The 23,973-nt window shown below is 39.7% G+C and overlaps 1 pseudogene; it reads right to left on the minus strand.

The window, feature by feature from the left end:
• Positions 1-14,692, minus strand: part of LOC136849803 (transformation/transcription domain-associated protein-like) — a 69,799-nt pseudogene extending 55,107 nt beyond the window's left edge.
• Positions 14,693-23,973: the final 9,281 nt, after the last annotated feature.

Raw genomic sequence — 23,973 nt, forward strand, 5'->3', positions numbered from 1 at the left:
CTGAATCCACCATTGGAGGTGGGAAGAGACAGAATAAGATTTAGAAACAAATATATATGTAGCGATTGACGCCTTGGTTCCTTACTTGTTAGCATAGCTGACTTCGTGATTACAGTCACGAAGCCTGCTTCTGCTTTACTACAGTCTCCAGCAAGGTAGTGACCTATATAGCTGGTGAGTTCTAGATGATCTGTCAGGGCATGACCACAATGGGACTAGATCATAAGACCATACTGTGAGAGCAAAAGGAGCAACGACCAACCACCTGACCGAGAGAGCATCAACAGGACCTGCGAAGGGACGCCAGATCGGTGGGAAGTCCCCGTAACCAACTTACAGCTTTCGACATGCCCTCTCCTGGTCCTGGGAGTCCGACAGAGGTCCAGGCCTATGTTAGCATAGCTGACTTGCGTGATTACTGTCACCCAAGCCTGCTTCTGCTTTACTAGAGTCTCCAGCAAGGTAGTGACCTATATAGCTGGTGAGTTCTAGATGATCTGTCCACGGGGCGTGACCACAATGGGACTAGATCATAAGGCCATACTGTGAGGGCAAAAGGAGCAACAACCAACCACCTGACCTAGGCGTCAACAGGTCCTGCCGAAGGGACGCCAGATCAGGGGAAGCCCCGTAACCCTCTTGCGGCTTTCGACATGCCCTCCCTGGTCCTGGGAGTCCGACAGAGGTCCAGGCCTAGAGCGTTATGGGACCGATCTGATGTAAAAACAAATCAAGATTAAAATATACTTCCTAACCTCTAAAGGATAGGATGAGTATCGCTCCTGCCCGCAACACTGTGTCTGCAGAAGCGACCACAGGTCCTGCCGAAGGGACGCCAGATCGGTGGGAAGCCCCCGTAACCCTCCTGTGGCTTTTGACTTGCCCTCTCCCTGGTCCTGGGAGTCCGACAGAGGTCCAGGCCTAGAAGTGTTATGGGGCCGATCTGGAGTCGAGAAACGTATGGTCCTAGCGAATAGCAGTCTTCGTATGTCGTCTTCCGTCCCAAGTAATGTGGCGAACACAGAATTGCCGTAAAGGTGGTACCCAGAAGATCGCAAAGGGACATGTTCTTCTGGAAAGCCACCGAGGTTGCAATGGCTCTAACTTCGTGAGCCTTAACTTCAAAAGACTCAAGTCACTGTCTTGAGCGTCGGAAAGTGCGTCTAAAATGGTGCTTCTAAAAAGAACGCCAGTGCATTCTTAGAAAGAGGCAAATCCGGCCTCTTGACAGAGCACCACAGACTGTCAGAAGGACCTCGACTTTCCCAGTCTACTGCAAATAAAATTTGAGAGCCCTGACAGGACACATGACTCTTTCTGGTTCATGTCCGAGAATTTCCGTCATACCCTTAATCTCAAGGTCCTGGGCCAAGGGTAGACGGGTTCTCGTTTTAAGAAGAACATACGGCTTAGAGAACATACTGCATTATGGCCTCTAAAACCTACATGATTACTGATAGCCTGAAGTTCACTAACTCTCTTCGCATTAGCCAGAGCAGTTAGGAAAAAACCTTCCTTGTCACATTCTTGAGCCCGAAGAAAAGAGGCTCAAGGTATTTGACATAAAAATTTAGGGCGACATCCAGGTTCCAGGAGGCGTCCTGGAATGAGCTGCCTTGACAGTCTCAAGGATCTCAGAGATCGTGAAGATCCTTGTTGTCGGCTGATAGTCTGAATGCAGATAGACTCAGAGCGGGAAGTTTGAGGTACTTTTCGAAATGGGGCTGCCTGAGCAGATCTACCCAGGGACGTCCCCATAACCTCCACAGCTCTGACATACTTCCTCGTGAAGGTTCACTCGGTCGGTAGAAGCTGCCGCTGTCGACCGAGAAGGTCCGCCTTCGGATATTCTGCAACCTCGTGAAGGATCGTGATCCCCAGCGCATGGGCCAAAGCAGGATCTCCTTCGCCAGGGCGAACAGGGACCGGAACGAGTTCCTCCCTGTTTCTTGAGGTAAGCCAGGGCTGTGGAGTTGACTGAATTTACTTATGCGACTCGCCTGACACTTGGCTCGAGAAGGATTGAAGGGCCAGCAGGATCGCCCCTAATTCCTTGAGATTGATGTGCCAGGACACCTGTTCCCTCTCCAGATGCCTGACACTTTCTCCCCTCCTAGTGTTGCTCCCCATCCCTCCCTGGAGAGCAGAAAACAACACCAGGTCGGGGCTCTAAAGGCATAGAAAACCCCTTCTGCCAACCTCGAAATTCAGGGAGCCACTACCTCAGGTGAATCTTGAAAGCAGGGAGAGATCTTCAGGGTCTCCTCAGATTCTCCTTGTCTATTCAGTTTCCGCCAGGAAAAACTGGAAAGCGGCCTGAGATGAAGTCTTCCCAGGGAAACAAACTTCTCCAGAGAGGAAATGGTCCCAGCAAACTCGTCCATTCCCTCACCGAGCATATTTCCTTCCCTAGGAAGGATGAGACTTTCTAAGCATTGCTACTGGCGTTCCTGGGATGGAAAAGCTGAAAAGCCACTGAATCCATCTGAATCCCCAGATAAGCGATGGACTGCGTCGGGATCAGATGGGACTTTCTTCGTTCACTAGAAGTCCTAGGGACTTTTGTCAACTCTAAATTCGCATTCAGGTCCTCCAGACACCTTGACTGTGAAGAGGCTCGGATGAGCCAAAGCGCCAGGTAAAAAGCGAGATCGAATACCCGCCAAGTGAAGCCATCTCGCCACATTTCTCATGATAATCGTGAAGATCATGGGAGCTGTGCTTAGCCGAAGCAAAGAGCTCTGCATTGAAACACTCGTCCCCTAGTACAAACCTCAAATACTTCCTCGACTGGGGATGTATGGAACGCGAAGTAAGCTGGCGTCCTGTAAGTCCAGAGCGACCATCGAATCTCCTGGTCTTAATGCTCCTAAAACAGACTGGGACGTCTCCATCGTGAACTTCTCCTTCACCATGAAGCGGTTCAGTCTACTGACATCAAGGACTGGTCTCAATCCTCCCGACTGCTTCGAACTAGGAACAGTCGGTTGTAGAATCCTGGGAGTCCAGCTCCAGGACTTGCTCACAGCTCTTTCTCGAGCATTTGCTCTAATAGCTCGAAAAGGATCTGTTGCTTCTCTTGATGGAGCAGGAAGACAGATCCCTGGGCGACGTGCACAGAAGTGGTGAGTCGAGAAAGGGGATCTTGTATCCTCTCTCTCGATAACTTCAAGGGACCAGTGTCTGCCCCTCTTGCTCTCAGGCTCGCAAACGAAAAGCCTGGCTCCTACAGGTGTCTGGAGGCGCTGCAAATCACTTCCTGCCCCAAGATGTAGGCAGGCTCCGCCTCTGAAAAGACCTCTACCTCGGGAGAAGATCTCTGGGGAGAAGCTCCTCACGAAAGGGCTTCTACTTCCTGGAGGTCTGACCCGACAACGACATCAAAGGACTGCCGGGCGTCTTGGCGAGTGGGCCAAGAGGTCTTGAGTGGCCTCCTTCAAGCTGGAGGAGATCCTGAACAAGGACTGGGGAAGAGATGGCTCAAAACGGGAGAACAGCAAAGCCCTCTGCGGACGGAGAAACTGACTTTGCAAAAGTATGGCGCCAAAAGGCATCTGGTGTTCCCAGGCGGTCACCCATCCAGTACTGACCAGACCCAATGTTGCTTAACTTAGCTGATCGCACGAAGCGGTGCTCAACGTGGTATGGCCGTTGGCTGGTAGGCCATAAGCTGCAAAGTTACAGTACAAGGCCCTCTTCTTCAAGAGGCCCGTACAAAGAGGGAAGCCAGTTCCTCCGAGCCATCCCTGACTGCCTGTCCATGCAGTTCAACACGCTGGACAGCTCCCCAGGCAGAGCAGTCGGGACTCCTAATCCTGGCGTCTAGAGCCCCCAAACACCAGTCCAGGAAATTGAAGACCTCCATGGTTGAAACAGTCCTTTCAAATGGTGATCCGTCTCGACATAGTCCAGGACACTTTGGCAGCCGACGGGAGGACCTTCTGGCGCGTCGACCAAGCTAGCGAAGTCCCCTGGGACAGAAGGAACTCTTGAGCCGGCGTCCTCCCGGTCTCTTACCACATACCTGCCTTGCCGCTCAGCTTGGATGGAGGCAGGGCAAAAGAAGTCTTGCCTTGGGTCTTCCTTCCTCCATCCAGGTGTTAACCTTCTTGAAGGCCTTCTTCGTCGCCAGAGACGAAGTCATCTTGACAAACCCCGGCGCTCTCCTCGTCTGGGGACGAAAGCAAACTGCGAAGGAGGAGAGAGTGGCGAGGGTTTGAAACTTGTCGCCAAACAAGTCCTTAGAAAGGCGGCTAACACCTGGTAGTCCGTAGAGCGAGGAAGGGGAGGCTGCTCAAGGACTGCAGGCTCCGACTCACAGAGACTTCTCCTCTTCAATGGGAGAAGCGAGAGGCCTTGCGGTCCAACACGCCAGATGGGATCTCGCTTCCCGCAGACTTTGATTGCTCTGGCGTCGCCGAGCAACCAAGAGGCGTCCTCGAGTCCATCGGCGTCCTGCGGCAGCAAGAGAGCGCCCTGACGCAGCAGCTACAGAAGCGCCCAGGATAGCTGCTTGCGGGCGTCACGATGACGGTCAGCCCGGCGTCCTGCACGGCAGCGAGAAGCGTCTGACGAGCAGCTACAGAAGAGTCCAGGATAGCTGCTTGCGGAGCGTCACGCTGGTGGTCCAGCCCGAGTGTCCTGCACGGCAGCGAGAGAGCGTCCTGGCGAGCAGAAGCGCCCAGGATAGCTGCTTGCGGAGCGCCACGATGGCGGTCAGCCCGGCGCCCTGCTGCGGCAGTGAGCGCCCTGACGAACAGCTACAAGCGTCCAGGATAGCTGCTGCGGAGCGCCACGATGGCGGTCAGCCGGCGTCCCTGCACGCAGTGAGAGGCGTCTGCCCTGACGAGCAGCTAGAAAAGCGCCCAGGATAGCTGCTTGCGGGCGTCGCTGCAGCAGAGCGTCACGATGGCGATCCAGCGGCGGTGAGCGACTGGGAGATTCAATATATTGTGAAATAGGCTACCTGCTTGGAAGTCTCAGCTCCGCTTAGCCTACGAGTACTGGAATTTGGCTCGCCTACGTTAGGCGGTAGATTTAAATCAGTCTCGGCAGATAAAACCTATTCTCGTCGTTTTAACTAAAATTATGGTAGGTTATCTCCTCACCCTGACTAAAACTAATGTTTGATACCGACCTGAGTAAATTATGGCATCTTTAACGTTTACCGTGCTACTTTGAACTCAATGAAAGCGTTTGTTTACTTTTTACTAGGAGGCAGCCATTGCCTACGTGACGTCCTCTAGTCCCGCTGCTCTCGAGACTATCTCCAAAAACAAACCTTACATTTCCTTTAATAACTCCATAAGTGTTTGATTTTGTTGTGACAACATAGTTACGAAAAACTTTATTGGACATATCCTCTTCAGCGTCCATATACGAGTCCGTTTTCTGACGTGCACTTTGACTGACCCAAGCGTTACTATTGTTTCTTCTTTATTATCGCATTTCGCTCAAACTATGCACCTTCGCAATAGATAATATTTTGTTAGCCATCTTCCAGATGCAAAAAGGAGCACTATTAGTGCGAGAATGAAATCCTGGACTAATAAATTAGCAGGGTGGGAGGCAAAGTAGCGATCATTTATCAAGCAAACCTGCCCCTACACCTCATGCATAGAAAGTGAGGATCTACCGAAACTTTCGGTAGCCTCTGTAAACTCATTCACACAACATACTCTGAAGCTAGCATAACTAGATCCAGACATCATCCAAGAGCAATCAAAGCAAATTCCACAAAAGCGTATGCCAATCCACAATCCAAAGACAAAACCAAAAAGTCAAATAGAATACTTAAGTGGAAAATAACGAGTTTACGAAATCCAAAGACGGAGGTACTGAAAACAGTTGTTGGCAGTACCGGCGACAGAAAAATCTGAATAGAAAATGGGAATGGTTCTGATACCCGCCTCCCAGCGGGAATGGGTATTAACCACCTGGCCCCACTGCGTGTGCCGCAAGTTTTGGAATTCTGTCGGACTTCGGAGAATACAGCTATATATATATATCTGACAGGTAAGTTGCATGAACAAACTTTGTAGTTTAATGCCTGGTAATTACAATCAATCAATCAATCCCAATTACACAGGGTTGGTTACATGACGCAGACAAACAGCCTTGTGTTCATTGTCTACTTTTGAAACAAATGGTAGCCATTTCCAATGCTGTGTCAATAGTTCGTGTTTACTGAAGCACAACAGTGATTTACTCATAAATTTTACACCCACAATTCACCAACAACAACCTATGTAGACAGAAGGCTTGGGAGAAACACAGTTCAGTCAAGATTACAGCCTATCACATTTATGAAAGTAATTTGACAACTCACAGCAGTTAAACAACATAAAAGGCAAAACAGTCAATAAGACTGTAAATGAGTGCAAACCTGGATTTTACAAGTTAAAAATAATTTTTGAACATTCAACATACCTGTGTTGCGCATATGGCTGAAGAACAATTGTATTCATAATCAGTGGAATGAAGTCTGCCACATCCTGGTAAACCTGCTGTTTGTAGAGTTGAAACATCAGCACCACAATGATGGGAAGCTCTGTCAACACTTTCAAAGACAAAACTGCTCTTGGTATGATGTTGTACTGAAATGAGGGGAAATACTGTAAATACTGAGTTACAATACTATCATTAAACATTACTAAGCATTATGTTATTAATCAGCTTAAGGGAAATAAAAATATCATTCAAAGACAGAACTGGTCTTGGTAAGATACTGCATTGAAATGAAAAGATATAATAACAACTATGTTTCTGGTAAGACGTTGCATTGAAATGAAAAGATATAATAACAACTATGTTTCAGGCCTATCAGAAAACATTACTAAGCATTTTATTATCAAACAGGGCAGTAGAATGTTTCACTGTGAGACAAGTCATGAGTTAAAAGGATCTCAAAATACCATGGAGGGAAATGGAAGATCTAGACATATTGTCAGGGTTCCAGGTTCATGCCATATAGTTAAGAATGTCCTGGATGATCTTCATCCATAAATGAATATAAAAAATAACAAATTTAAGTTAATTTGTATTTTTCATAGCTAACAAACCTGCAGTCTTAACATTAGGATAAATCTTCTGGTGCCGGCTGGAAACCGGTAAAAATAAAATCAAGAATTGTTTATGCAAGGAATTGGTGGCATCTGGCAACAGACACAGAGGTGAGATGGGAATCAGCCAGCCACCTTATCTCAATCCCATTGGACGGGTTGGTATCGTTCTCAGCTAGCACTCTGCTGGACCCGTGTTCGATTCTCCATCCGGCCAATGAAGAATTAGAGGAATTTATTTCTGGTGATAGAAATTCATTTCTTGTTCTAATGTGGTTCTCCTTCCACAATAAGCTGTAGGTCCTGTTGCTAGATAACCAATTGGTTCTTAGCCACGTAAAATCAATCTAATCCTTCAGGCAAGACCTAGGAGAGCTGTTAATCAGCTCAGTGGTCTGGTTAAACTTTTCAACCCTGTGACATCTCAGTTTTCTTCTTACTACCATTGAGAGAGGTCGTTTTTCCTAACCCTATCTCATTATAAATCTTCTCGTAGAAAATTACACTAATTGAGACATATAATAGAGGGGAAAATCAAGCTAGGGTATCAAAAGACTTAATGCAGTCTAATCATCCACATTTATTTTATCCTACTTCACAAACACTACCATCAACACCACCACCACTAGCTAACTTGCTGTTGCTTCATTATAACTCTACATCAGCAACTAAAATCTTGAACAACTGAAAATTCTCCAGTAACAATGTCAGAGCTAGTGAGCAATTTTGAATAAAACTGAAATTACTTCAGAACTTGTTTCACTAGTCACCTATAATACTTACTGGTATAAGACAAGAACATGATTATGCACTTGAATTTTCTGTATTTATCCAAACTGATACTGATACACTGACATGTAGATTGCACCAATGGGAAAGACTATAATGGTGAACAAAGAATAATTTCTAGGCAATTCTTATCACAAAATTGAAAACAAATATCTCACAGAATAAAAAAAAATCCTTCTGGGCCAATATTTTATCTCCAAAGTCATAGGATTATACCTATCAAAAATATTATTTTCATGATAAAATTAAGTTTCATATATACTTACCAAGTGATTACATAGCTATTATTTTCCACTCTCACGGTAGCGCCTCTATTGCTTTTGTGTAGGTGTCTACCCTGCCCAGTATCAGGGAACAATAGGAACAACTAAGCAGAAGAACTCACTTTGTTTGTGCCCTTATGTCCGTGAGAGGGGAGGAGGGAGGGCTCTGATCGGTAATTACTGGGTAAGTATATATGAAACTTAAATTTTATCATAAAAATAACATTTTCATATAAGTAAATTATCACGTAATTACATAGCCGAATCCCACGTTAACAGGAGGTGGGATACATGGACGTATTCTACTCCAAAACATTCAGTCATGAAAATGAATCTGAAACAGCCAATTTGCTAGCAATGAAACAATGCCTGTTGTTTCCTTACCTGGTAAGAGAGCTACTGCAGGTAATTACTGCCTCTTGTTGGTGCTCATCTTGACCTGTGACGTGGCAAACTAACCATGAGGTGCCTCTACTTTCATGTGGGAGCTTTTGGAGCGAAGGACAATTCCGATGGCTCGCACATCATACAGAACAGGTGACTTGACGATACAAGCACTACCATGAATTTTAAAATTTAAGCTGCCATGCAAGTGGAAACTCACAACTATGTAATTACTTGGTAAGTTACTTATATGGAAACTCATATCTATGTAATTACTTGGTAATTTTTCATTATATGAAAAGGGAAAATACTGTATGTAGAAAAGTTATAAAGGAAAAAATTACAACAATTAATTGTCTGGTACTCGACATAAAATGGCAAATATGAAACGAGACTTACCGTTATTGCTGTACCATCTTGCAATTTCTTCTCAGTATGGATTGGAGTGATGGTAAATGTCTCCTGAAGCAAAGCTTCCACATTTACTTCACTTAGATCATTCACTCTTATTGGGGATCTGGGTTCAAATATTTTGTTCATATGATTTGGCAGGTCTCGATACATGTTCTTCACAAACTGGAGAAACTGTTGAATCTAATAGAGTAAAAATATTTAGCAAGGAATAAAAAAAAATTTGAAACATCAAAACTTTGGGTTAGCATAAAATGCATGTTTTCTGATACCCTACCTTACTAGATAAAATTATGCCTTCTCTTATGGAAATTGATTGTATTATATTATTTTATAAAGGGAATCTCATCATCATGCAGAAAATTACACTCTTACCTCTGGACTGAACTGAGGCCTGAAGGTTTTGTGCAATTCAATGATGATGCGTAAACAAACCATCACATTTTCTTCATTATCAGTCTCCAGCAAACGAAACATTAGGGTTAAGATTGGTCGAAGGTACAGTTTCAACTGTTCGTTGCTTGGAAGTCGGTGAATCATTTCCAAAATCAATTTTCGCAGTTGCTATAGAATAAAGCAAATAAAATCATATTACTGTATCCCATTTAATTACACAAAATAAAATTATAATATAATACTGAAATATAAATTTTCACAATAAAATTTAGTATTTGGATACTTACTGTTCAAGATAGCTTATATCTCCTTGCCTATCAGTACATAGATATAAGCTATACTTAACAGTAGCTAAATACTAAAATAAAAGCATTACAGTCCTGTCACTAGGAATTCATTCTGAGAGTACTGTAACTAACCCATCACCAGTGCTTACCACTACAAAAATTCAAATTTAAATATTCTGTACAGTATGTAGATGTCTTAAATTAGGATTTATCAAGTGTTGCATAATTTATATTTTCTTTTACTTTATGACATAAAAAAATGTTCAATTACTTATAAAAAACTTTGAATATTTTTTACTTTTACATGTAAATCATTACTTTTCATGTAAACAAAATTTTTACATTTCATATGCAAATGAAAAATATGGAGTAAGAAAACTTAATAAAACTTTACATTTATGTTTACTTATTAAAAAAATAAACTTTGCGCACCCATCCTTGACATCTCAACATCACTTGTAGCCTTAGCCTCAACTTTAGAAGCAGCTGACAAGTACTGTACTACAATTCCACCCTATTGTTTTCTATCCTTTATTCTGAAGCACTTCATCCTACTTTAATTATTTGTTCCTTTAGTGATTGTTAATTGTCGCTAGCTTTGTTTTCTTTCAGGATAGGAGCACCACTACACAAGTGTTAATACTTTTGGGTCTGTAATGGTTAAGGCCTGTTCAACTCTACGGGGGGGAAATAGGGGCATTGACAAAGAAAATGGATATTTTAAAAATGTGCGACTACAAAGTGTTAAGATTAATGGCAAGAGTGCAGCGAGAAGACTATTACTAGTAAGGACAGCACAGTTATCAAGAATACAATAATGGCAAGGTATAGTGGTAGGTTGGAAAAAACTTTTTGTGCTTTATTCTAATATGTAATTCTAATTCTAAACTGGTGGTCACATATTTGGATCCTTTTTGAAAATCTGTCAAGAGCGTTTATTATTATTATTATTATTATTATTATAAAAAAAAAAGCCTTCACAAAAAACATTAAATACATGAAAATTGCTTCAAAAGGCAAACCTGAAAAATAACCTTCTTACCTGTATATTATACTCTGATATGAATAATGTATCACCTTCACTGAGGATCTTTATAAATATCTTCATTGCATGTTCTAAAAATGAAGGGTACTGAGGAGAAGCAACAATGGCCTGAAAAGAAAGATAAGTAAGTTTCTGAAGCTTTTTCAAACAAGACAGATGACAAGCTCTTATTAACTAGACCAAAGAATAACATTCCTTGAATCTTCCATGGCTAGCCAAAAGGACTTGTTTTAAATTTTAGGAATACTGGAGAATGTTGCAAAAGTTGGAATACTAGCAGAAGCTATAATAATCTTTAGAATTGTCTAGTGTAAGTGTACCATGCAAGGCAACAAATACCCAGTAATGGATATAAAAGTGGTTACAAATGTTTATACTCACTGGAGATAGCACAGTCTTATCTTTCCATTTACCAATGAAACATTATCTTGAGATACTTTTTTTTCTAATTTATCTTAATAACTTCTCTGAATACACAAAATATCTATTAAGCTAAGATCATGACAAAAAATTTATGTCAAGCCAATTTCATTCACTAAAGAATTATAATTGGTTACTAAACCAATAACTTCAATTAGCTTTTCTACATTAACGATCTTTATTAACACAAACATAACTGCTTACCTCAAGGTCTTCACTAAGTGCCTGAGCAGCTTTGAGTTTATTTTCATCCTTGGCACTTGGATCCGCTAGCATAGAAACATATGACCTAAATGCATTCATCTGTGCAACTGGGTCCTGAGGGCCATGATGCCCCACTGACCCACCACCAGGTCCCATTGTAATGGATCGCTCACTTTAATCTATTTGATCATTTAAAATGCAAATACATCTTGAACACCTGAAAGAAAAAATGCTTACTAAGGTAGATGCTCTATCAAAACACAAATTATTAAAAGAATGTCAATTGCAGCCAGCTGTACCTTACAATAACTTCAAACACTGCACATTGTGCCTTTGCATCAGGTGCCTATCTAGTGTTGTGGATGAGAATGTAGCATGCTCAAAACTATTACTATTCTTTAAGGGAGATGCTGAAGAACTTTTTTCATCTTTTAGATTTTGAAAACTTAATTCTAGTTACATAAATACAGTAAAAACTGAGACAGTACAGAAAATACTTTGGCATTAGTTGTTCCAGGTTCAGTCATATCATTACTGTTAGTCTTTTGTTCTTGGTGCCTTTTGAATTTCCATTTGTTCTGGATGTTCATATACACTTTTCTCTATAACTTCTGGCGTATTTCTACTGGTCTTCATCTTGTTTATCATTCAACTTTGCTCTCCTCCCTCCAAAACACCATGGTTTCCTACTGGGGGTCCCATTCTTTTTAAATAGCTAAGACTAAACTCGTCTATACAAAGTTTTCTCTCCAACAAAAATTAATATCAAAATCATCTGAATCACATATAAAACCATCGGCAGAACCAAATCTGAATCTAAACTAGGTAAATAGATTAGTGCATTCTTTAACTTGGCTAACTATTTTGTTGTGGAATGGGTATTTTACTTGAACCATTATTGCATTTTGGACTTGAAAATATCATTTCCTATGTTTTAATGTGAGCTTTCAACACTTCAGGTATGTGTTGTTAACAAATGGGTATTTTTAGCCTGTGGGCCCCACCCTTATACCCTACAATTTGGAAGATCACAGTAAGACTGTTGTGGTTCACAGATTGTTTTCAATCTTATGTCACGCATCAGGGTATGGAACTGATGTCCTTGGTTGGATTGGGGTGGGTATGGTTGGTTAGGTTGCAACCTTATTATATATTATTGATTTGCAGGGCCCTAGGTTAGGTTCATTGGGGGTCTAAATTACTTTACATGGGGGGGAGGGATGTCCAAAGGAGCAAAGCTCCCCGCAACACCCAGCTAGGTAAGGGTAAAACTGAAGACTACTACCATGGCTTGGCTCTCACCAGCCGGCGACTGGAATAATTACCATCTTGTGCTTATGACTCTGTTTAAGCCTTTTGTTTGAGTTTATGATATTCAAAGACGGTAATTCTAAGCCGGCTGTCCGCGGTGAGCTAGACTATGGCATTTGACGTTTTCCCATATTATTTTACTTGCTCTACAAGAATTTAAAGTAATATTTTGCCGGCCGGCTGTAACTTAACTGTAATTGACCTTTGAAGACTGCATGACTTGAATTACCTAACTCGGGGTAGGTCTAAGCCGGCATGCTGCGGCGAGCCCACCTCCATAGCTAATACAGCAAAATTGTAACCAGTAAACACCCCTACGGTACGTTACGTTTGTATTTTATGGGTGTTTACTGGTTACAATTTTGCCGTATTAGCTATGGAGGGGATGGGGGGGGGGGGTCGCCACAGAATGCTGGCTTAGATCTACCCTGTCGGTAATGTAGTCTTCAAAGGTCAATTACAGTTTAGTTACAGCTGGCCTACAAAATATTACTTTAAATTCTTGTAAAGCAAGTAAAATAACATAGGAAATCGTCAATTGCCATAGTCTAGCTCACTGCTGACAGCTGGCTTAGAATTACCTCAAAGACTTTTGTTTATGTTTTAACATTCATCCCCAAGGGACTGGTGCAGTGCACATTTTGCACGTAAACTGATAGTTACCAAACCAGAGGGGCATGGTAGTAGTCTTCAGTTTTACAGTTTTACCCTAGGTAAGGACTTGACCACCTAAGTTAGGTAAGGTGGGAGTCTAGGGGTAGATAAAGATCAACCCCCAAGGTTAAGTTATGTAAGGGGTCTGGGGTTTAAATAGAGACCTGGCAAGAAACCCAACCACTAGGTTAGGGTACATTTAAATCCATCCATGTAGGCTATTTCACTCATTTTATAATTCCCAAACCAAAAACTCCATTTTTCCACTGTGGTCCTGTGAATTTTATGATACATGGGTGAGGTCCACTAGCCTATCTCTCATTTGCTAATGAAACGAACATCCAAAATATACATTAAACCATCTAAAACATTTTCAAGTCCAAAATGCGACCCTGGAAATTTATTTTTCTTATGCTTTGAGTTGCTGATGAAGCAGGTGGTGTTGTTTATTAACGCTCAATTATTATTAGACTCATATATATCTACCCAACATGGTTGGGCACCCCTTGGGAACGAGGGGTTTTGGAAACGTTGGGAGAAAGACCAGACTGCCATGTTGTTGTTGAACGGTTCTGCGCATGCGCAAGTCATCAGGGAGCCATCTGTTTAAGAAGGAATTGGCTAAGGAAACCTATTACAAAAGGAACTATACTAACCTAATGTACCCTATCCTAACCTAACCTAGCAGGCCGTGTTACTTAGTCAACGGGCTCCGCCCACCTGACCCCCTGGTGAAGGAAACTCCACATTTTATCAAAAGCTCCCCTATAACACTGTGCATGCGTGTTTAGCATTCCAGGTTGGCCAGCATACAACTTCTGAGGTTAATTCCTGGTTAATTACAGTCGACCAACAAAAAATAATGGTAAATTCTTTTTAAGCAACCAAAATACTAAAGGGAAAAATAAAGTTCCAAAGTAGGCCTAATACCCTATGCGGAGCTATTGCTAAATTCTACCAATTTTTTCAAGTAAGATTCGACTTAATGTATGATTTGGACGATTCGGGACTGGCCATAGGATACACTCCTACCGTACACTAGCCAGGCCCAGTAGCCACTACCTTAGGATGAACCACCCTTTCGAACGACCCACGCGCAACAGGCTTTCTCCTAGTTTTTGCAAACCCAATTCACAGAAGTCTAACTAGTAACAAAATGCTGCGAGCATTAAGTCTCTAAATCCACTATTTACTAAAACGTCAAAAATTTCCCTCTGGTTTATGAAAAATGCACTGAAAAGTCGCGGTCGCCAAAACACCGCTCAAATGAATTCGCTTTATTCTAAGATTTTACAAAACTACAACAACAAATCATGATCTAACTTCACTCCCAACTTATAAATGTATTTTATCATATAACATCTAAGCAAATTAATTCATCAATCACATATTTTAAAGTAAAAATAAGGGAGGATAACAAAATTTTGTTTACCTTTGACTACAGTAGCGCCATCTACCTGAGCCGAGTGAATGGTTCTGAATAATAATACTGCATTTGATTTTCACAAATTTTAAAATTTCAAAGTATTCAGTATCGTGTGATATTATATAGAATTAAAATTTATATTGATATTGAATTTACACTTCAGAGAAAGATAGAAATAAATTATCAATACTACATCTCATGAGAAACTTGCTCAAGCGGCAACTTCAAACAGATGAAGTTGGAATCCATTTCTTAAATATGTTTGGTAACAACAGTTTTTTCTTTGTGGAAATGTACACAAGATTCTGTTCTTCATTATATCAGGTATCCACTTATCATATGTTTCTTGTTATTAATTAACTAAACTGTAGACAATACAAGGTCAACTGCTGTAAATTCAATCATGGAAACCCGTAACCTAACATTATGAAAGCAGCCCATATCTGTAAGAAAATTACTTAATCCACAGATCATGTATACACGAAGCTACACAAACTGCATCTTTTACCAAATAAAAAACAATTTCACTGCTGTGACCTATGTTAAGAATGATTATCGCCACCATAAGTTTTTGTATTAGTTTTACTTTTTATAAGTTTAAACATAAAATAAGTTTCATTTAATCATTATTGTCTTATATATGTATTGTTTGAATTTGGTCGAATCTAGCCTGGGTCTTCATGTACATCCCTTTTCATGGATCTGTTGGGCCTCACTGCTGGCCTACTTTTATATCTATTACTTTTTTGATTAACTGTGCCTCATTAATTCTCACTAAATGTCCAAACCACCTAAAAATTTTAGGATTGAGACTATTTTCCTCTGTCCATGCAACTTTGCTTCTTGTAGTGCCCCCCCCCCTGGCTAATTTATTCGTTAATAACAATACCTTTGTCATCCTTATCAGAATTAGGATAGAATAGACCCTGTAGGAGGGTAATGCCGTTAGTGCGCCTCACGCAGTGCACTGTGGGCATTATTTAAGGTTCTTTGCAGCATCCCTTTGGAACCTAGCTGCAACCCCCTTGCATCCCTTTTGCTGTACCACCAATAATATTCTCTCTTCCATCTTATTTTCCACCTTCCAACGATTCATAGTACAACTGCAAGGTTTTTCTCCTGTTCACCTTTTAAACCTTTTTACTGTCAATTTCTGTTTCAGCACTGAATGACCTCAAAGGTCCCAGTGCTTGACCTTTATTGTTAATACTCATTTGGGTAATGAAAATTAGCATTCTACAGCCACATATTTAAAATCTCCATTTTCTTTGTCAATGACATTGTGCTGCAGATAGTACAGCAATTATATATGCATCTGAAGCTTTTGTGTTTACAATGGCATAACTTTACTTACCAGTAATCTAGCAATTTATTTCACATTCAACAAGTCTGTTATTGATACTACTACGTCTACTATTACTAGTGTACTGTTCTTTCTTTCTTTAACCGCTCCACAGTCCATAGAGTACAAAAGAAGCAAATGTTTAACCTGTTTCTTGATGCTACTTCCATCACAGAATGGTGTTTCGGTTCCTTCTTCCCCCTTTGCTACCGCACGTCAGGCATAGAAAATTTCTTACGTCATGTATTTACATTTTGCAATCTTTAGCAACACCATCTGTTGCATTACATTCACAGAACAGTCTGTTTACACACCTCTCCAATTCATCATGACCATTTTCCAGACTTCATTTCCCTTGCTGCCTTTCCAGTCACCATAAGCTTTGTTTTCCTTATATGTAGTGATTTTCAACCCTCTCACCTCATTACATATGTTAAGTTAGTTCACCTTCATAGGGGTTGCTCCCATGAACAGACTAAGAAAAAAACAATAGAATGTAAAGTGAAGTTGTAGCATGAGCAAACTGGACGCGAATAGTGTGATTGAAAAAAATGCTCAAAGAAAGTTAGCGGAATGGAGGTAATGTAAAAGCCTAAAAAGTGGGTGCAGCTAGGGGCTAAAGAGACACTACAAACTTCAGTGCACCATGTGAGATGCATTGATGGCATTAGGCCCCCAACCCTTGGGGACATAAAAATGGCTTTTCTGTGATTGATTGGGGGAATAAATCTCCAATCATCCACCAATGCCAGCAACCATCGCTGTCGTCGCAAATTTATATCATGGTATCACGGGTCTAACATTAAGGAACATCAAGAAAAAATTAAAGGAAATCAGAAAATGATGCATCTGTGTTGTGCGCAAGACCTTAATATCTCGTGCGGGAGTTGCTACTTTATGTAGGGGCAATTTCTATAAAATGGGTAGTATTTCCATAAATTTCCTCATGATAACAGAAAAGACAAAGGCCTTATGCATTGCCATAAAGGAAAGAAATGGTAATCTTAAACCGAGAGCCTTGATAGGTATAGGTAAGTTTCAGCTGCCAATTTTCTAGATGCACAGTACAACAGCTCACAACAATGCTTCCCCTTGGGTGGTTGTGTGCTTAAGCCAGCATGGGCTCCTGTTCCTGGAACATCCATCAAAGTGATTGCATAGACCTTGGTAGCAAGAGGTGACCCTTTTAAGATGTTATCATACTGAACAATGGCCTCAGCCACCAAGAACCACGTGCATTCAATATTGAATGAATTAAGGTAGTTCAGTGCATAAGGGACCCCCAAAATAATGCTGAAAAGGGGAGACATACAGTATCTGGTATACATTTGATATAATGCATATACTTGCAAACAAGCTAACCTGTGATTTTTGGCAAAGGAATCAATAATGAAAGATGTACCTTCTGTATATGACAATCTGTTTTTTTTTTTTTTACATCAGAAAAAATTATGCAGGCAACAAATCACCAAATTTTATGGAACACATGCTCATCCCCCTAAACCTATACATCTGCATTTTTTCTAAGTAAACAGACAAATTGCTAATTTTCTTCTACCCACTCAATTCGTTTAGATGACATTATACCTTTACTCAAGTCATAAAATTGACTGAAGTAGAGACATGATACATATTCTACAATGAAAATAAAATTGTGAAGTGAAAGGTAATGTTAATGTGAAGTATGCTCAATACTGTACATTATTATTATTATATTAAAGTAGTTTAACCAGACCATTGAGTCAATGCTGTACAGTAATAGGTATTAAGTATGTAGCCATTTCCCAGGCTTAAAATATTTTTATAACAAGTTATGACCAATAGTGTAAAGAATGAAATATTCACTAATTAATGCAATCAATATTTTACTAAAACTGCAGGCTATTGTATGTATGAAATGTGTTAAACAGCTGACCCATCTCTGCATGTATCTGAGTAATATGCATTTTCTGTACCCTCTTGAAAATGTTGTAACAAATAGTAAATAGTGCTAACACATTCAGAAACAGACCACATCACCTGAAAAATGCAATAAAATGTAATAAATTAGAAGTACATGAAGGAGGGAAAGAAAAAAGTTAAAAGGAAAAAGAAAACAAGAAAATACATATTTTAGAGATTTCCTCCACACATCATGTATCGCATACTAAAGAACGCATAAAGCCGACAAAGAAATCATACCTGGCCTTAGGACCAGGTAGTAGGTTACAGCTTTTAAGGTGTGCTCAACCTTTCCCACATGAAGCCCCTTTAAAAATAGTCTGCTTTTAATATAAATAAGGTAACAAAGGGAAAATATAGTGAGAACAGGTACAATGAAAGACTAGTTATGTATTGTCAATTTATACATTTCTTGTAACCAGTTACTTATAAGATGTTTGGGAGAAAGTAGCAGTACTGTTCATTGAATCAATTAGAAAATAAATGTCACAAAATATACAAGCATAATAAAAATTATATTTTTATTATACAACAGTTTGCATACATATCCCCATCAATCATAAGATGCCTTACTGTGTAGAACTCACAGCAATTGCACAAATTTAATTTTGAGAACACAGCTCACTCCCTCCAGCTGGAACTCCTCCATTGCTCGACATCGACACTCACTCTGTTACAGCTTAACCTATGCAGGGATGGTGGAATGGCAAAGAACATTATGATTACTCTGTCTGTAAGAAAAATCTGTTTTTGTATAATAACATCACTTGTTTATTACAACCCATTAACCAACTATATAGGAAGGAGGGTGTGAAGTGGTATTTCAAAAGATGAGACTTGAACTCCAGAATGCAGATGCATTATCCATAGGTACTGACAGAGGTTCAACCTGGAGTGGGTCATCGACAGACAAAGAAGTAACGGGTTAGGTTAGGAAAAGCAATGATTTGTATTCAGCAGGGGAAGTGAGATTTGCCAGCTTGATTACTCACTTGCAAAAGGGGACAGATGGATCTCCCTCGTGTTGAAGGTGTCAAAGAAAAGGAAAGATTATGAGTGAAGTAGAAGAACCACCCATAAACTTCCTATACATAATTTGTCCCACAGCAACTATAAGTTCTGGATGACAAGATCCAGAAACTTGTGTTCCTTCTCTGAGGTGCAGTAGGAAAAAGGTGAAGTATCTTCACTTTCCTTCCTTTAAGATGGTTATCAATTCTTTGCTATGTTTGGATGCCACCAAGGTGGATAGCTCAGACTTCAAGGGCCTTGATCTGCTATTGAGCAAAACTCCGGCAACAGCTCCACACGAACCCTTTATATGACCTGTTTAGACAGCTGGGTCTTTGTCATACAGTCGTAATTGAAGGAATGTGTGACTGGGGTCAGTTTTCAGAATTTACCATCATACCCAATAGGGTTTATAACTCATTTAGATGTGGCAAGGGGTAGCCTGATAAATTAGTAATGTCCCTGGCAGACAGGGTCACTGCAGAGCAGGTTGTGGGGGAACCCTTGCTGGAGACAACAGGATTGGGTGTCTTAACCTACGATGAGAGGCAGCATGAGGCCAGTACAACTTATTTCTATGATGATGGGGAGGTAGGCAAATGCTGTGCTGGCACAAGGGATGTGGTTGCACCTTCTTACTCTCCATGTTGCAAGGCATACCCTTCTCCACAAGAATAAACATTGCCTGCAATGACATACACTCTTTGACTGTGATGGAAGGTGACTTGGGCCATAACAGTCGCTCACCAACTGGAAAGTTCAATGGCACATCTAGTGGAACTTCAGATGTCTGTTGTTTACAGGATCTTTTCTGACCACATCTAACCCATTGGTCCATGTCCCAGTTCTCAGCTCTTCCGCAAAAATACTGATTTTTTGCAAGACACACACAACAGATTAGGGTCTTTGTCTAAGAAGGGCATAAAGCAGTTTCTAGCCTTACTTAGCAGCCTCTGACGTATGTCCTAAGTCATGGTGAAGACGGGTAACTCACAATAAGGATCAGGGCAGAACTGCACAACTTCCCTTACTCAAACAGTATATAGTATTACCCCTTATTCCTGAGAATGAAAAATGCTAAGCACCCCATAAAGAAACTCCTTTAATAGTTAAGATACACTTCAAAACTAGCTCCCTGACTTCACTACTTGCAATTAAACAATGACACAACTAAAATCCCCTCAGGTATCAGGAAATCTAAGAGAAAGCAAGCTATAGGAATGCCAATCCTTGGCAACATTAAAAATGGAGATAAAATGATAAATGAAATTCTAAATACACACTCACAAAATGGTTAGAAGCAATTTACTTGATCTCAATTCTCCAAGAATACCATGAATTGGGTACTTAAAACATTAATCCTTTAAGAGGACAACATACTTCATTAAACACATCAATCATTAAGCAAAGGCAAAAGCAGAGAAGGAAACTCAGAGTGAAAACTTGCAAAAGCAGACACAAAAGAGTTTGGAAGAAAGGGACTGAGATGGGAACATTTTACATGAACAATGTAATGTGTAAATGTCAAATGGCAGAGGTGGTCTAGCTGGGGTGGGGAGGGGGGGGAGAGCGGGTGCATTCTTTTCTGAATTAAATGGTGTAATATGGATGAGTTTTAAATGCTATAAGGCATATGATTTATGGGCTGTAATGGGAAGTAATTTTTAAAAAATATAATCCACTTTTTATATACAAACCCATTATTTAACTTAATACATCATGTAGTAAACATAATTACCCAACAAATTTTCATTAAAAACTTTCCACATGCTCCCCATGTCACAATGGTTTACATTTAGATAAACCTATCTTAAGGCAAAAATTTTGTATATTAAATGAATTTTAATACATTTATCCTACTTTAAACATGCTGATAACAATTATATTAGTAAATAACTGGGTAAAATCATTAACAAAGACTATTTCATAGGTGTTGAATATCTTATATAACTTACTGAATGAAAGTGTAGGTGTTGAATATCTTATGTAGCTTCCTGAATGAAACCGAAAAGCAGAATGGTTTTATGAGCAATCATCACCAATGTACATACGGTATATTACAAAAATTAAATGGTAAAATAAGTAATTTCTCCATCTCATTGACTGGCTCATCTTTTAACTTCAAGCTGGCAAAGGATTTTACTAAAGCCAAAGATTTCACAGCACCATAATTTGCATCTTAGCCTTTACGATGGTTGAGATAACCAATTGCAAAGGTATAAGTTCGTGTGATGGCCATTACAGGAATATTGCCTTTATGCTTATCTCGGGTTTCTCTTCAAGAGTAATAGCCTTCCTCCTCCTCTTCTCAACAACAGCTGGAGAGAGAGAGTGGGGAATTTCACAGACATGATGGATGCTAAAAAACATAAAGTAGGTACACGAGGGTATAAAAAAATCAACACAGAACACTATAGAATACTGGTTGTATACACTAATGACCACTGGGCAGACTGGGAGTGTGTGCTACTGTTGCCTGGATGGCCAGCATCCACAAGAGGAAAAATTGAAATTTAAAATTTGGGCTACCGTTTCTGCTGAATGTGCATTATTGTGATCACCCTTGTAAAGGCAAAATACAGTAAAATGGACCCTCGTACCCTGTATACTAGTAGTTAACTGTATGATTATGAAGCAATCTGATTCAGCCAAAAAATGCATTTTCACATGCTAACACAAACATTTCTATTAACAATCATTTGATACTGCAATTTCACTGCTATTGAAGATATTTGTAGCACTTATCACTTGTGGTGTACAAAAATAAATCATTACTCCAACCAAAACATGTCACAGGGTACTTAGGCAACCATACATTATATGTCTTTCTGCCAAGCCTAAACCTGTGTTTCTTTCTTCTCTAACACATTCACACTATAATACTGAATATTACTAATGCTGTTATTTTAAGCCTAATAGATATTTTACCAAAAAATTTTGAACATTCCTACAGTAAATATGGTACATATAAATAATTATATGCTTACATATAAAGTTGCATTATATGATGCACAATACATAGTATTAACCAGTTAAGTAATAAATACTAATAAAAAATGCAAACCTAATATTTATTGATTTTTTCTAATTTATAGGAAATTTCAACGACATCTGCTGACCGACAAATAGTTTTCCACATAATTCACAAAATAATTATCATAGTTCCAGTTTCTAATGATTTTTCTCTACATATTGCCTATACGTAAAAGAAAAACTAGAGTATTCTAGAGCAGAAATACTGTTATATATTTGTACCATTAGTAATTGTTGATTTAGCCAACAAAATTTCAAGACACCATTTCTTAAGCTGCCAATGTCAGATTCTTTTAATTTTTCTGTGGAATTTGCATACTTCTGGCTATAGTAAACTTTTTTATCTAAATCACATCACTTTCTCATTATTATTGGGTACATATTTCGTGTTCATTGTTTACTGATAGCAAATACTTTTCATGTGTGAACCTTACCACTGCCACTAGCCATTCCCATAACGTGTATATTTCAAATTAACAGAATTAAAAATCATGTACAGGCTGAACTGCCTTACTATGCTTAAAAGTTTGGCCTTCACAACTCAACTTATTAGTACACATACAGTATATCTGATGAATTTCTCATGTGATCCAATCTCTATGTATATACTGAAGAGTAATACTAACAGTTAAAACATTTTTTGTGTAAATGTCCAAAATATAACTGACAATGAATGCCAAACTCTAGAAACAAATAAGTATAAGAAATTGTCTCAGATTTATAATTTTCAAATAATCCAATTAGAAAATTTTTAAGGAGCTCTAATTTAATAAAAAGTCTAAACTTCATCATCAACAAAGACAAATCCTTTGAGCCAGCCCTGTGAGAGCTAAATAAGGTCAGTGGTCTGGTGAATAATAATAGGATATTTTCAAATCTTTTTCGTAATCGTAAAATATGAGAAACTGTGGAAAAAAATGATTCAAAACTATTTAGTTCATCACTTGAATTCCATTTAAATGTGTTGACAGTGCTGGAAAACAGTTCAGTGCTGTAAAAAAAAAATAGTTATACCCAAGCTTTTAAGAAAGATGACCATAATAGTCTCCTCTCGGAAAAGAAGGTATGACTGCATTGGTTAAGATCACTTACATGTATAACTACATTTCAAAATGTACATCTCAACAACAATAATGGTATCTTTGGTAATTAAAGAGAAGTTTCTGCCCACAAACATTACTATCCAATTGCAAAAATGCATGATGATGTCAAACGTTCTAATATACCTACAACTACCTGCACTACAACACTTGCAGACAACATCCACTGAGGCACTTTCAGCCATTCTGACACTGAAAAGAGGGAGTTGGGGTGTTTGGACAGCAAGCTGGAAGAAAGGAAGTGGGAATGGAGGTAAAATAAAAAGCAAAAAAGTGGGTGCACCTAGGGGCTGAAGGGACACTGCAAGCAACCTTCAATAATTCCTACAGTGCACCATGTAAGGTGCATAACTGTACTACCTTTCTCCCCTACGGGGAGTAACATTATGGTAATTGCAGTGTATTCCAAAAACAAACCATAACCAAAAAAAAAAAACCTCCACAAAACTCAAATGATGGGTAATAAAATATTAACTGAATCAGCAACACTTACTGCTTTTCAAAAATGATTGCCTAACAGTAACCTTTCAATGATATGCCTAATGCAGTAGTAACCTTTTAATGATTGCAGTTTTCAATCATAAAAAGATACATAAAAAATGAAAAGTTCAGTCAAGTCAATACTCCATGTCAGTTTGTGACTATAGTTGACAACTCGATTTATAAAAAAAAAAAGGATAGTTTTCTTATCCTCCTTTGCTAGTCATATTCTGATCTTAAATACAAGTGCAATTCTAATATCCAGCCAAAGGAGCTTTCCCCATTCTTTATTTACCACATTTACAATATCTCACCTAAAAAATTTAAACGCATCCTAAAGAAATTAGTACAAAGGAAACCCCATACTTCAGTCCCACTGAATAACTACATTAGTTGGGTACAAAGAAAAGATCAA

Source organism: Macrobrachium rosenbergii, chromosome 21 (assembly GCF_040412425.1).
Source record: "Macrobrachium rosenbergii isolate ZJJX-2024 chromosome 21, ASM4041242v1, whole genome shotgun sequence".
Lineage (NCBI taxonomy): Eukaryota > Metazoa > Arthropoda > Malacostraca > Decapoda > Palaemonidae > Macrobrachium > Macrobrachium rosenbergii.